The sequence below is a fragment of the Wolffia australiana genome, chromosome 6, assembly GCF_029677425.1.
Source record: "Wolffia australiana isolate 7733 chromosome 6, ASM2967742v1".
Taxonomy (NCBI): Eukaryota; Viridiplantae; Streptophyta; class Magnoliopsida; order Alismatales; family Araceae; genus Wolffia; species Wolffia australiana.
The window spans coordinates 2,748,885-2,766,246 of record NC_135840.1 but is presented as its reverse complement, the minus strand read 5'-3'; positions in this window follow the sequence as shown (position 1 = coordinate 2,766,246).

Sequence of the window (17,362 nt, the reverse complement as noted above, 5' to 3'; positions counted from 1 at the left end):
GCAGGTACGCACAATACGGTTGTACGTACAGAAAGAGAGTCAAAGAGAGACAGGATGATGGTAAATTTAAGGCAAGCGGTATTTGAGTGAAAAAATAGATGTCGTTGTGAATAAAAAGGAGACCGGAGTTAGCACCGAAGAATTCAATCCTATGAATATTTTTGTATTTCCATATTACAATCAATGGAGAAGACCGCATGTGTTTGTAAATGAAAATTTTATTGCATAAATTTAGTAAGTTATGTATATATATTAAAAATATATATTAGTCTGATATTATTCAACCAATCCGATGTCGTGGTAAAATAATTTAAAATTTACATATATTGAGTAAATTACTCAAATATCTTATGCAATAAATTTTTTTTGCAGTAACCTATTCACATTAGATCCATGAAAATGTGTCTAGTTCTCAAATATGCAAGGCCATATTTGGTTAGTTATGGCTTTAATTTACCCAATAAAATATTGCAAAAAAGAGTTCCATTTCAAAAAATAAATTTTATAAATGATATTCAAAAGTCATGAACGAGTAAAATTCTGTTCAAATGAATAAAAAGTAAATAATAATTCATTTAATCATATGTCAGAGGGGTTTTTGATAATATAGGTTGTAATAAGTATATGCCAATTAATTTAATCAAATGTCACGGGGGTTTTTGATGATATAGGTTGTAATAAGTATATGTCAATTAATTTAATCATATGTCAAATGTCAAAGAATGAATACTCAATTTGTAAAGTAACTTGTTAAAAATAACGTTCATAAGTCCCTGAATGCTGACCTGAACCCTAAAGGAATTATACAATGCAGATTTTATGGTGGAGAGAAACTCAATATCTATATTTTTATATAACTAGTATCTTCCTCTATATTGAAATATTTCATACAATTGTTTTTTCATTTTCATCCCACAAAATTAGTGAATTCTTCAGCTTTTTTTTGAAACGAAACATAACATGAGAGAGATTTTGTTCCCCCCCATTTTATCCCTTTCTATGAGTTCAAAATCACATTCCTACCAGTTAGTTTACTAGGACTTCGGAAATTCTATATTGTCAAATTTTAATAATTATATTGAGTATCCTCACATTTTTTAGTTCATAAAATTTGAACTAAAAGTTTAATTATTTTTAAATAATTAAGTCGAAAGAAAAGGTTACTTTTTAACATGACAATAAGCACAGTCAATGATAAATCAACATAGTTTAATGTGATGTCTTGAAGTTTGATTATCTATGAAAATGATGACGTTCACTCTGTTTTTTAAAGTTTTAGAAGAGAAACATATTCATATAACGATTTGACAATATAAATATCAATTACTGTCTAGGATTTACACTCTCTCTCTGAACTTTCAACTGTTCTATAATTATTTTTTCCTACTTTATTCAGTTATTTTCTCAGTGATAATCATTGTTTTCCCAATAAAAGGTTCTACACCTAGCATCTTTCCTTACACAAATTCACATCTCTTTCTCTTTGCCTCAATAATAAGTGTTCTATCCTCATAATAAACTTGGCTCTCCTCATACCCAAAGTCATCTCTAAACTCCAGCTCACTCAAAAAAAACTCCACTCCACTTATCTTACCCATTTGATCATATAGAATAAAACTGTTGATTCAAAGGGTCATAAAAAAATGCTTTTTATTTTTACATAGTTACATAGATTCAGTCTATCATTTTCAAAGAGTAGTATTTAAAAATTTTACTAAAACACAACGGACTGGGATTTATCAATATCAAACATATATCTGACGTATTCCCACTTGTTTCTTAGTTTCATCTGGTATAGTATATGAATTTTTAGGGTGCTTAAACCCCATAAAATATCCATAAAAAATTTGTTGAACAAGAGTGATAAAAGATAAAAAAGGAGAAATAGATGGAAAAGATAGGAAGAGAGAGGAAACAAAAATATTTTTTTAATATACTCTCAACATCTTTTATTGTGAGTTTACTTTCTAAAAGGATAACTGCAATATTTTCAACCAAATGAGTCTAAATTGAAAGGGATAGAGAGGAGGAAATAATAATAGGATAAACAGATATATTTGCACATACATTTCTTGAGCTAATCCTTCAGGTTAATGCAGAGACCTGGAAAATAGAATGGTTACAAGAGAGGTCAAGTGAAAGTTTTTAAAAAACGTAACAATCTAAATCAGAGAGGCACAAATCAACATAAATCTAAGTATTTAATTCCATACTAACTTATATATTTGAGTACATTTTATTTTATTATATGGTACTAAAAGATATAGAGCAAAACAATCTTAAATATTCTTTGAAAATAATTTATTATACAACAATACATTAATATTATTTTAAACTTAATGCCAAAACATTTGAAAAATGTATAAAACTTTTATTTCTTGCTATTTTACACAAGATTGAAACATTTCTTATTATTTTACGAAAAAAAATTTCCTCTTGGCCCATGGATCAGTTTAGGTAATAAATTTAGTATAGAAAATAATAGCTATTGGCCAAAAAATTTGGGTAATTATATTACCATATATATTAATTAATCAAGGATCAATCAATAGGTTCAAATTATATCCCTTGGAATCTCGGCAACACATTTGCTTTAGAAGATGCATATCATTAGATGAACTCTCTAATGGAACTGATAACATGCAAATAGGAGCTAAATAAGTACTAATTTCATCATATTTTTGGGCTTTTAATGCATAAAACATGGATTTTAACGCATGTTATCATCCTTTTAGGTTGAAATAATAAATTCTTTGAATTGCAAGTTAAATAATACTTTTAATCAATATTTTGGTCAATTTTTACACTTTAAATGTTTTTAAAATGAATTTTAAATGAAATTAAATGATTAATTGACCTATTTCTATAAATAAAAAGAAAATAAACAAATTAAACGAAATTTAGAAATTAATAAAATCATTTTAGTCATTAATAAACATTTTTTAGATTGATTCCAGTTATTTTATAATTACAAAACCTTTTTTTAATTTAAACTGGCCCTTATTGGGCCAGTTTTGGCAGTCACGCGGGTGCTACATGGTGCAGGGCATACGAGACCACTGCAGACCAATCAGCGCGCAGATTGGTGTCTTCATTGCATGACACACGCATATGCAGCGCCATGCGTGTCGTGCACGACAGGCGACGGCACGCTGACCAATCTCATGCGGCTTAATTCGCTGCGTGCAACGCAACAAGTTAAGCGCATGCACAGCGCTGAGCGGGTTTTCTCCTGTGCAAAGCATGCGCACATAGTGCAGTGAGCATGGAGGAAAACCTGTAGACGATACCAAAACGGCGAACGCCGCTGTGTTGTACGCTTTGCGAACAACGCGAAAAATTGACATATGAAGAGGTTGTTCTTGATTTTTCAAGCTCGAGGAGTGAGCGCCTACCCTTCTCGAAGACTCAAGAAACCACCTGGATGGATTTGGAGTTCAAACTGGACTTGAATTGTGCAGATCCGTCATTGTATTTGTCCCCCAAAGCGAAGCACAAAATCACAGGAAATTCGTCGTTCGTCGCGCGAGATTCATTCCAGCTGAGTCGAAATCCTTCTTGGAACCTCTAGGCTATTTCTGTTTGATTTTTGCACCTTATTTCCTACTTGATTTTCTCAAATTCGTATTCCGTCCATGTTCGCCTTTGGTTTTTCAATTTTTGATTTTAATCGTCTTAATTTGTAGATTTTAGTTCATTTCTAAATCAATTCGAATTGATCTATTACGATATCATAGTTCTGAAATTAGCAAATGGTGAATCATCTTCACAATTTGCTCTTTTAGCACATTTTCACAATTTTGATTTAATTAGGATAAAATAAAAATGCAATAAAAAATGCTCTAAAAATAGCATAAAAATTAGTTTCTTTTTTTCTTTAAAAATAGTAAAACGTTTTCTGATAAAAATAGTGAAACAAATCAAAGAAATACACAAAATTAGAGTTAAATCTATTTTAGAAATCGATTTCAAATTCATTAAAAAGAACAAAAATATATATATAATTCAAAACAAATAAAGATTTTCAATCAAATAAAAAGATAAAGTTAAGTGATTTTAAATCTCTGTTATTAAATAACAGAGAATTATTAAAATCATTAAAGTTCAAAAAGATATAAGTTTAGTTGCAAATTACCAATATTAGCATTTAAACAAGTAGTCAAAACATCATTTCATTTAGGTTTCGAATTCTAAACCCTAATTAGACAGAAAATTGAATATAACCAGCCGCCTCCCTAGGGTTCGACCCCTTACGCATTAAGGGTTACATAATTTTTTGTGATTAAGTTCGAAAAACCCCTCAATAACGACATATAAACACGTCTGTTCGAGCTTATCGGGAACCTCATATCGCGTTCGGTTATTTTATGTGCATAACCATTCACCCATAGAAGACTCATAAATGATTTAAGGTATGGTTAGCAATCAAACACTAATCCAACATTCCAGTTATAAATAAAGTGTAATGGAAATCATCAGAGAACATCTTCGTTGATATCTCTACTATCCTGGTTAGGAAATTGTATGCATCTTTGTCCTCGATATAGTCTCCTATTATAATGAGCATAGGTGATATCATCTTGGACACTCTATCATCTTCATGTACTTCTTGCTATATCCAAGCATATACTGATTTGAATATTTTGTTTCCGGACTCGTGCATCATAGTCAAAAATATTTATACATTGAAAATATCTCTTTGTTGTCTCGGGTCTAAGTACTACTAACAATAACATAAGATGCCTCAACTAGATTGACGTTGAGGCATAACATCATCTGAGGATTCATATGAGCCAACTAAGTGGACTCTTTACCCAAAGAGCACATATTTTTTGTATCTAGGGTCTCTATAGTTATGGCCAGAGGATAAGCCATACTTATCATATATGTAGGACAAATAGTCTTATTCTTTCTCGAGATTTGGATTTCCATCTCAAGTGATCTTTAAATAGGAATAATTACACTACATACTTCAAGACTAACAATCAATGTATTATGGTGCCTTGATAATTCACTAAGTGATTTCATGTATTCATGGGCTTCATTATGAAAATCACACAAGGATAATAATGAATAAAATTTTATTTCATTGAACTTAAAAATGAAAGAATTTTGAGTAGCTTAATAAAAACATCATATCTATCACTCCCTCAATCCACAAAAAATAAAATTACGTGTAAGAAAATACATTAAATTTTTGGAAAAAAGATATCGAGCTCCATTTGAGATGACTAATTTTATAAATTAAGAATCTCAATGATAGTTAAGGCTAATATGATTCTATGAATACAGATAATTTTATATTACAATGTGGCATGAGAGAATGAGGACTTGTTACTGATATAAAAATTCACTAGATAAAATATCATAATGTTAAATGGACTTAAAACTTGAGTTTTAAAAAAGAAGTTAGAGTTACATGAAATATTTTATAATATAGAATTTTTCAAATGTTGATAACTATTTAACAAGATGAATGAAATACAAAACATGGATATTATTTGGATTAAAATAATAAATATTGAAATATGAATTAAAATGATATACTGCCAAATAATGCCATATGGATTGAGTATAAGAAATTAGATAGAAATTGAACTTGACTTAGACTGATTTGGTTGGAATGTTATGGCATAAAATGATTCAGTTTTATGCATGATATTACCAGTTATTTAGTATTGATCAAAGGATTGAATATAATGAGGATGTTCACGAATCCTTTGAGGACTATAATCAAAGTGGTGGCTATTGTGTCTGAATCAAAAAATAAAGATCGATTTCAAGATGATTGCCACCTAGGTAGGTAAATAATTTAATAAAGATAAATATTTAAATACCGTAAATAATAACACTTGTTTATTTTAATGGACTTTCATTAGTTTGGCTAAAGACTTTCTGGCATGGACTTAAATAGGGCCATGTTGATAAAATGACACCCTAGGTAATATTGTGCCCGGTACACAATTTGGGGATCTCCCAGGCCTTTACTTAATACAATCTTTTTATTATTATTATGTAGCATTATTCCTGATAATCCTTATATGATTCATATTTAGTTAACTGTAGTAAGTAGGATATCCTATCAATTTTCAACATCAAGGGAATGATTTTATGATTTAGACTCGAGGGTCTACCATCTAAATGAAGGATAACTTAGACTCTAGGGTCTACCATCCAAATGAAGAACACTCGCATTTCTGCATATGGAATTAGTTTCTAAAACAAAGTCACGGACGCTGCCGATGAGGTGGGAGGAGCGGTCGCAGGCTGGCCACCAGAGCCCCTGGCGAAGAAGATGAAGATGAGTGTGACAGCCAGCAGTGCCCGGAATGGTTCGCGGGGTGTGCTTGGATGTGGCATGCGCCTTCGATGGCGTGGTTCACAGGGGGGGCGGTGTGGGCTCTCACAAAAGTGCACATTCGCACAAAATCGCATCGCACAGACCTGTGTGCGGTGTGCAGTGGGTTGTGCAAAAATACTGTGCGGTGCGGTGTGCAAATTTCACACCACACCACACAATTGCACATTCGGCTGTTCGGTTTCACGAACGGACAATCCCACAATTTGTGGGCTGAATTTGTGAAATATATTCTTTACTTCACGATCATTATTGATTCATAATAATATGTAAATTACATTTTATGAGCTGTTAATTGAAAAGGAACTACTTTAGGATGCTTTAAACCCTTTAGATTCAAATACTACATCTTAAATAATGGTATTATATCCAAAACATTATTAACTTATTATGCCTCAATACTATGCACCCGATTAAAGTTTAAAGAAGTGTATCTTTGAGCGTGGAAGACTATATTCAGAGTTCCAGAACAAGAAAGATGACAATGAGGATGGATTTGCAAATGGTCTTAAACTAATGCATGAAGATGATTTTCATTATTTTTTTAGAAATGTGAAACAGAAGTTAAATGTAACTAAAAGTACAAAAATCATTCTTTGTAAGACATTACCTTAACTGTGAGAAATTTCTAATTTTTAGATATCATCCAATAGATAACATATGTTTATTTGTATTATGTGTAGATCCACTTGTAGGAGCATAATATATGTGACATTCACACTATAAATTACACCTATATAGGTTAATGATGGTTAGATAAAATAATGTCGGTAATATCTAGTGGATAAAATCTTGACCGACATAAAGGAATGTGGTATAGAGTTAATTAATACGTCAACCAAAACACTATTAATTTATTAGAACAAAAGTTAAGTATGAATAATCATATATGGAAAGTAATATTTTCTGGCCATAACGACTTATTATTATCCCAAGAAAATGATTATATTTCATATAAAAGTATGAAGAAACCTATTCTAGTATTCATGGATAAGATGTCACTCATATTTCATAGCCATTTGCTTGTTTCACTGAATGTAAACTATTAACACTGAATTAGAAGTAGTTTGGTTAATGAATAATTAAGGAAAAAATAAAACGTGAAATGGCAAAAAATTCAAATACAAGAATTCAGATTAGTTACTAACTCACTCTCTATAGATTGTTTGAGAAGGGAATTAAGCTTCCTAAGGTTAAGAAAAATTGGTTTTGAAATTATAATATTCATAAACATTTAGGAAAAAAATGTATCTTAGATAATCTTTAACTAGATGAAATCATTTTTTGGATCCATTTATCTTAAAATGGGTGAGTAATTTAAGAGCGGTCTTAAATGAATTTTTGTATCCGTTTATCTTAAAATGGGTGAGTAATTTAAGAGCGGTCTCAAATGAATTTTTGTATCCTTTCTTCGCATCACTACAGAACAATAAACATAAATTTCAAAATGATACTAAAGATTTCAATTTTAAGGATACTGATGACCACATTGAGCCAGATGATGATAACATACCACCAAGGGCTAAGAAGTCAGAAATATACATGGACAGTCAGTTAGCATTATCATATATTTGATAATAGACAACACTGATTTAGGTTAGATGTCTGTAATGGGTATCTGATACAATTCTGGATATTGACATTGATGAGAGTATTAACTTACTTTTAACAGTTAACTATGGCCATTGTAGAAATGTACTTAATGTAATAATACGTATAAAATTCACATGTATCCCTCACTGTTATATATGGAGTGGGCAAGGGATTCACTCATTCAGAGAAGGTAAAATTAAAAATAAGAAGAATAAAAACCATTCAATTGAAGTCTTAAACTCTATGTAAGCTTATGCAAGTATCTTTCTTTCTGCATGCTTCTATTGGGGGTGTTCTCCAAAATGAGACAGAGAGAGACCTCAACTGACCAGGACCAAACCACCCTGAACCAAACCGAAGTTATTTTGTTTATTTTTACTTTTAAATAGTTTGGTTTAGTTTGTATGGCAATGAATACTTATAAAATTATAAAACATTCCAATAAGTATTCAAAATAGTTGTAAAATATTAACCAACTATTCCTGAAATTTTTTTAAATTACATCTCCCTTTGAAATTAGCAGTTACCCTGTTATAAGGAGAATTTTATAAGTATTATTTCATAAATCTGAACCTTAAAATGACATATTTTACTCAAAATAATGGTTTATAAACTAACCCTTAAGCCAAACGGATTTTATCATAGTTAAAGAAATTGAAGGTTTTTTAGATATCTAAATTCCTAGATATCATATGCTTATTTGGCATCACATCACCAAATAAGGAGGAAAGAGTTTAGAGAGAATTTATCAAAGTCTCCCAGCCCCTGAATTTAAATCCCTAGATCTGGACGTCTAGGATATATTTCTATCTAGACTTCACTCATGGCAACAATAATGATAATAACAATACCGTTCAGAACTGAATTTTGGGGTTAGTTCTGGAATTCTCGCTTTTATCTGACTCAGCTCTTAAAAAATGTCTTAATGGTCTTGAAGAAGGAACGTCTTGTATATTGGACCTCTTTTTATCGTTGGGGCCATGACATTTGTTTCATGTTATGTTCAAGGAAGTGTCTTGGGCTTGTATTCCTCTCCAATTTGCATCCAAAAATCACCATTTAATTCACTTATGTCTTGTATATTAAATTAAACAGCAACAAGGTGTTAAAAAATCCACTTGACTCTGAGACTCTGAAATTGATAAAGTATACAAAAATAGAAATTGAGGATATAAACTGTAATCTTTTTATTTTAATATTAAATGGTGAATAATGTAACTGTAAACCTAAAATTAAGTAGCAAAAATAAAAGAAAAGTTGTATTGACTTAATGTGTGTGTTGAGTCAACCACTTAAGTTATCCATTAGCCAACGTTTATGTCCCATTTACTTCAGATTTCAGCTCCCTATTCAACATAATCACTTTGTATTATTATGCATGCACCAGCCTTACGTGCTTTTTGGACCCATCTGACCAATTTATTCAAATTAGATGAAGTCCCATTATGAACCATGCTCACATGGTTGTTCTTTATGTCCAATCTGGGCAAAGAGGTAGTAAAATATCTAGGATTTTTCATGCTATATGTACAGCTTATCCTCCTAGGTACATTAGGTAGTAGCATTAGCTCCACTATGGGGAACAATAGAATAATTTATTCAAATTACTTTATGTCATAATATTTACGTTGGTTTATTTTAATATGTTTTTCTTTCTGAAAAGCATTCTATTTTGATTTAATCCATTACATTTTTTAGGATTATTTTTTCTATTTAAGACGTCAATCATCACAATAATTTGACTTCAAAAATGAGAAGGCATATGAGAAACTGGACAGTAAAAATCTCAATAAATGTGATATGATACGTGTGGGACACAAAATTTGCCTAAACTGAAAAATGTTCTTTGACCTGTGGGAAGGTGTTATTAGATAAAAGGGAAAAACACGTTTAATTCTTGATTTGTTTTAGTTTAGTCCCTTTTCAGGCACATGTGGTGAAATATGATTGGATGTACTGCTCAAACACATATTTTCACACTAACCTTTGCGTTTTTTGGGAAATTTAGAGGACAGGAGTTAGAAGCAGAATTAAACCACATTTAAACGCATATCTTGATGTGGATCTATGGAGAATCTGAGAATTTTATGCGGTACTGGCAATCCACGATGAAGATTGAGGATGACAGAGAAAGTATTGATAGTCCAAAATTCTCCAATGTTAAAACATTATACATAAGAATGTAGAAGGATTTTCATGATAAAATTTATGTGCATCTCTGTAAATATTTCATTATCCAGCTGTGGTCTCATATTTACCCATAGATGACCCATCAATGTACACTCCACTCACTATTTCTCATGTAACCATTGGTACTTATCCACATCCTTGATCCTTTCTATCAATTTCTGGCATATATAAACCAGAATGTGTGCCACTATCAGTTGTGGTGTTTTACAGAACACACCACTCACCCTCGCCATGATAAACCATCACCTGGCATAACCAAAATGCTAGTTTTCGTAATTTATAGGATATTTCTTGAACTAAATACTAAAACATTTTAACAATATATCATTATTTTTACCTTATATTCGCTAGTTTTATTGCACTAAATTATATTTAATTTCTCAAACCATAATCCTTTAAAATATAAATGAATTGAAATTATAATTATAAATACCTTCTCTCTATGGATTTAACCGATACATTGTGCTCTTCAGGAAACCTGGACATGAACAACTCAACATGACTCTCTAGAGGAACTAATATATCATGGATACAATCCTTTCATGCATGATTTGATCAACAATTTTGAAAGGTTTTTTACAATTTGGTTATTATCTTTATATTGCATAATCCTCAAGGTTTCATCTCAATCAGGCCCTAGAACCCAACCTGAGATGGAAAAAGATAAACCAGAAGAGATGGAGAGGGAGAGAGAGAGAGAGATAAAGAGAAAGATAGGGAGAGAGATAGTGAGAAGATGAGTGTGTGTACTTGTGTATGTGAGAATGAGAGAGAAGAAGATAGTGATAGAATGTGTGTGTCTAATTTTTGAAGTAACAGTTCGTCTGATGCGGTATTATCGTCGCTTGTTGGAATCAAAACATCTGAAAGACCCAATTCGAGAGAGATGAAGAAGGACAGATTGTGTGAATGGTGGAGACGGAAGGATTCAGAGACAGATAAGGAGATTTCGAGAAAGGTTGAGCATGTATGTGAAAGAGAGATAGAGAGATGGAAAGGGAGAGGTAGAGAGAGACAGAGAGAAAGGAGGTAGAGATTGAGAAAGAGCAAGAGTGGGAGTGATTGAGAGATAGATGGATAGGGAAAGAGAGAGTGAGCAAAAGAGATACGGAGAGGAGAAGGGAGAGAATGAACAAGAGTGAGCAAGAGTAGGGTCCAGAAAACATCACCCGTTACATCTTCCAAAATGGATGACAGAGGCATAATAGGATAGAAGATGCTTAAAGAGGTCATCTGGATGACAGATGGCATGATAAAATAGTGGGTGACAAATGATGCCGCGTATGATTCAAGGCTCATAAAGGTGACAAGTTAATAAATAACAAAAAGAAGAATAATAAATGTGTTTCAGTTTAGAATAAAAAGGGAGATATAGTGGTTCTACTAATATTTTTAAAAATTATTAAAAAATTTTAAGTTTTGTGAAAATGAAAAGAATGAATAATGATTGCTAATAAACCCTATTGAGTGAACAATTAATATATGTACAGGATGATGACAAAGATCGATATCAATTATTTATTGATAATAAAAGTATACAATGAGGCTATTTGGTTGTGATGTATATGAGATTTTATAATTTTTTTATTTTATATAAATAAATTGTAAAATCTTGGCCCCCATTTGTTCCTTATCCTCGTTATCCTTCTCTCTCCCTCATTCTCTTCCTCCTCTTCTCTCTCTCTCACTCACTCTTTCCCCCTCACTCTTGCTCTTTCTCTCCCTCTAATTCTTACTCTCTTCTCTTCTTAGCTGTCTATCCCTCTCTCTTACTCGTACTCTCTCCCGATGATTCTCCCGCTCTTTGTACCTTGCTCTATCTCTCTCTCCCTATATTTTCACAAGGTTTGGCAGAAAAATGAGAGGTTTGCAGCCAAGAGACAAACAGAGCAAGTGGAAGAGTGAGAAAGAGACTGAGAGAGTGTGTCAGAGTAATAAAGAATTCAATACAGAGAAATGGGAATGTAAAATATTACATGAACCATGTACTCTCTAAGAGATAGGATGAGTTTAGAAGATCACAGATATATGGCTAGGATGAAACATACATAGGACGAGTTTAGAAGCCATTACTTAACATATGTAAGTCATTATAAATTTTGAGATTATAATTTCTGTAAAGATAAAAAATGCATCAATAGAGCACTAAAAACCATTTTTTAAATTTCTCTCTTAAAAAAACCAACACATATCATAAACCTTGTGAAACATAATGATCTTTCAAGTACTTGTTTGTGACCATGTCCTTCTCCTTATCATCTCACCTATTTCTTCTTCCATGTTCCCTGATCTCAAGTTCTTTCATGGTATCATACCTGCAATCTAAATATCTCTCCAGGTTCTTCTGATGAAAGATCTTTTGCCATGAATTCCAAAATTAGGGGAGTTTTGAAAGCCACAGGATAAGTCCCAAAAATTTTTCCTGCAGGAATAATGATGCCCATAAAGTTTAAAACTTACAATTAGCAATCTTGGAAAAGTAAATCTTACCACTACTAAACAGTTATTATTTAAGTAAGTATATTGAATATTTCTTTTCCATATAGGGAATGAAATGGTGTTAACAAAATTTTACAAGATATGGTGGAAAGTACATCAGCAAGAGATTTGGTCTCTTGATTCAACGACATTTGATTTGATCATGCCTTGCACTAGCAGTGCAAGATATTCCAAAAAGCAGGGGAGATATTTTAAAATATTTTCTTCAGCATAAATCAATAAAAATTATGGATTTGAATCAAAATTTTCATTATATGAACAAAGGTAATATGTCTAGTAACGAATATATAGCTTATTCTTGATTAATTTCAACAGTTGCAGATAACAATTGAGTTGGCTGAGATATATAATAAAAAAATAGTGATGCACTCATGATTTTTACTTTCTTAATGTCTTTTGAGGGTGTGTATGCTCACATAATACACCAATTTTTTAGGGGAGGGATGGATACTAAAAAAAATGGTACTATCAAAATAGTGGATGAGGGAGAGCTAGAAATCATATATTCCAACTCAATGTCATCTATGTTGAAAATTTGGACATACATAAAGAGAGTGTAGTGAAATATTTTCCAGAAATGAAAAAAGTTGGATACCTACAGATCATTGTCAGTTTCAAAGAGTATCCCCATACCTGTCTCAGCCTCAAGCTTACATGCTAAATGAATAGACCATCACATCCATATTCTCGAGCATTCATCACTATATTATGATGTCATCACCGCTCACTAAGTCATTAAGTATACTTAAGGACTTCATAATAAATATCAGAATAAAATAATAATCAATTAAGACTTATTTTGATGAACCTAGACATGGAATGGAAGTGTGGTTAACTTGATGACTACATAATATCCATCAAATATATGTGCCGTGCAAGAAGATTGCATATTATATATGTCATTTGATATTCATAAATCAAATATATTCATTAACATGTATGTGAGATGATTAGAATAAAGTTCACTATAACGTGTAATGAGTATGTGAATTATGATGACATCATAATATAGTGATCACAAATATTTAAACATGTGATCTCAAGAAGGGTATTGAGTAATCTGAGAATAATATCACTATCTACTATAATTCATCTCATGGTTATGGCCTATCCCCTAAACATTTCTGTGGAGACACTTAAGACAGATATCAGGTGTTCTTTTGGAATAGAGCTCACTAAATTGTTTCATATATATCCTTGCATGGAATTACTCCCAACATTAATCAAGCTGATTCATCTCAATGACGTGTAAACGGTCCTTAGCCTTGAAATGACAAACAAACATTATGGATGGACAGTCAGTTTTAACTTTTAAGAAGCCCATTTTAAGTGTTTTAATAATGTAAATTAATTGTGTAAAAATAGGTCAAACTCATGCAAAAATATTTTAAACTTTGCCTTTTTAAAATAATGAAAAATAAAAGATGAGAAAGGGATAAACGTACAAGAATGAGGATATGTGAAATCTTAAAGCTAATTTAGGGAGTGAGAGAGATAGAGATAGAAATTTAGAAATTATAGATAGTGCTTGACAATGGAGTACATAGTATGAAATGCGGTAGGGGACCCTAGCTGACCTAAATTTTTTCTTGAAGATCTAGCACAACCTGATATAAAGAGAATCACGAGGGTTTCTAGAGATTGATCATCATTAAGAGGTGTAGATCTTAGAAAGCAAAAAGAGGATGATAGGGTTAGATCCTCTTGATCTTTGTCATCACTTGGAGACAAATATCTTCAATATTAAATGAATATGAATTGGAAATCATATATGTGAATCTTCATTGGAAATTCTGATCAATTAACCAATTAAAGCAAAAATCCCTACTAAATTTTAAAAAAGTTGTGTGTACTCTTGAAATGATACAATTCTCTCTCTATATCACATCTCCTATAGCATGCACATTTCTCAAATGATTGCAATTTGGGTACAAACAAGAAATTAATAAAGGTGGCAAGAAGAAACTCATACAAACAATCAAACGAGTGTTACAAGAATTGACTTCAAAAGCTTGTTGTGAATCTTCTACGCAAACCAATGGTGGGGAAAGCTTTATAAAAATTTTCCTATTCTGAAATTTACTTATTATTATTTTCAAAATGGATGGAAAGAGGGAGAAAACAAAAAGTTACCCTTAAAGTTTCAGGTCCATCCAACGAATGGATTGATATATGGCGTCATTAAAGTGCATAAATCATAGCAGCTAGTTCTTCCTTATCTCTCTTCCACAATGCTAACAGGACATTAGGATTCATGTACCATTGATTTGACAAAAACATGTGTGGCATGATAGCCACAAAGCATGCTTCAACACACACTGTTGATCGACATTTTATAAGAAATCAATGACTGTTAGATAACAACTAAATATAATATATGTTGCTCTTTGTATTGCACTATGCCATGTTTGAAGGGGCTAAAAATAATTCCAGAAATGGAATAAAAAAGATCCTACAAACTTTCATATGCTTGTATCAGCACCAAAGATGTGCTACATTCAGACAACTAGAACAGGTTATGTGCCCCTCCATATTTTGAGATCTCCAAAACTTCATCTTGCCTTTTTCATTGGTTTATGCTTAGTCACATTTGTGGTGAACAAAAATTAAATTCTTATTTTTCAATGCTAGCCCAACCCTTAAATACATTTAATAGAAAACGTATTTAAGGATATCTTGCCAAGCCGAGTGTTTTGAAAAAGTTTAAAAACATGATAATGATAACATAACTAACTAATCACAAATTTGCGATGCCACAATGTTCCTCCTCCAATGCATGAGGCAGCCGATCAATTCCCAAGGAAAAAAGTACACATTATGAGACACAAATAAAGCATAATAAACCTGTTTAAAATTATAAAAATAAATTAAAAATATATTCTAACAAATAAAATTAATTTCTTAATGATTCTAATTGAAGAAAATTCCATTAAATATGTCAAATCAAGACAAATTAGTAAATGTCTGGTAATACAATGTGCTCATTCACTAACTTATTGAATTAATTCCTGAGGGAATAAAAATCAGAAAATTATGTAAAAATAATTTAAAATCCCTGATAATTGGAATTTTGGAGTGTATGTTATTTTAATCTATTATTGTGGAGACACTAAGGATAGATTGTGGGTGTTCTTTAGTGGAAAGAGTTCAATGAATCGACCTGTAAAAATTCCTGAATGGAGTTAAACCAAACTATCAATCACGTTGATTCAAGTCAAAGTTTTTTAAGTGGTCATAAGGCTCGAGATACCAAATACGTCTTGTGGACGGACAGTTGTACTTTGACTTATGACTTACATATCCCTAATCATGGGATTCTAAATAGTCTTAGTTTGGGTGCATCAAGAAGTTCACGAAGACGATTGAGTGGTCAAGATGGGATCATCCGCCCTCAATATAAGAGGGGACAGCTCAAGGAAGATGATGCGATGAAGTCCACGGCCAAGTTAGTGAAATATCGGAGAAGATTTCTTTGATGATTTCCGAGCGCATCAGTACTAACTTGGATGACCGATTAGGGTTCGATAGTTGACCATACCCAAATTCATCCTAGGAGCATCAAGTGGTTGGATACTATACGTACATGGAAACCAATGATGAACAAGTTCCATGAGTGAGTCGATACACACTCTTTTGTATCTTCTTGAGCACGAGATGTAGCTTGGCACCCCATGTGTTGGAGACTCAACCTATCGATTTGGTTAAATCGATCTGATGTCAATAAATCTACATGATGATATAATTAATAATTTGGAAGGCCATTATGGTTAGTGAGCCGCCCGAGTCGTTAAGTAGACTGGTACATGGGCCTAGAGGATCACATGCCAAATGGTCTTCTGAATGTCGAAAGATATATTTATGTTTTGGGGGTTTTATGAAAAATACCCACTTAGTATAAATAGGGGAAGGTCTTGAACGAAATTCACCTTCACCAAAATTGTTCAGGGGCCTTCCCCTTCTTCTCCTTTCTCCCCATGACTACTGATGCAATCGGGATGACGTAACGACGGGGATAGAGGTTAAACAGGGCTCATCAACGAGAAGGAGGAGATCGAATGTGCCGAGGACAGCGTGGATATGTCTAGAGGTTGCACACTTGAGAAGCTTGGCTCATCTTGCTGCAAGATCCGAGAAATAATGGATATGATCCGTGCACAGGTTTTTCATTTCAATGGTCTTATGAAGGTCGTTCGATTTCGTTGTATTTTTTACTGCATGGAATCCTTGTGTTCATCCAGATCTAGGCCTCTAGAACCCAACACTAGCCTCCAAGTATAAGATTCAAATCACTCCTAGATTAGATACAAAAAAATTAAATGAAGGTAATTGTTTGGTCAACATAGTATTGTCCCCCATTCATATAAGAGGATATTGGATCAAGGAATAAAATGAAGTTAAATCCATGTCTAGAGTAGTGTAAGTATCGGATAAGGTTCCCTCCAATGATTTTCCGATGCATTAATAGTAATAAGCATGACTAATTAGGGTTTAAAATTTATGCATACTCTAAATCACTAAGGAATCTCCAGTGAAGGAAGAACCGTACATGTATGATAAAAGATGATAGTAAAGGTTCCATGAGAGAATTCACCTACTTGTTTTGTATCTTCTAGAGCTCAAAGTAAACCTATTGATTTTGCTAAATTGATACTTTGATTAATTAATCTATATGAAGAATCATTTAATTAATATGTTTTCAACAAATGCACGTGGGCCATTAGA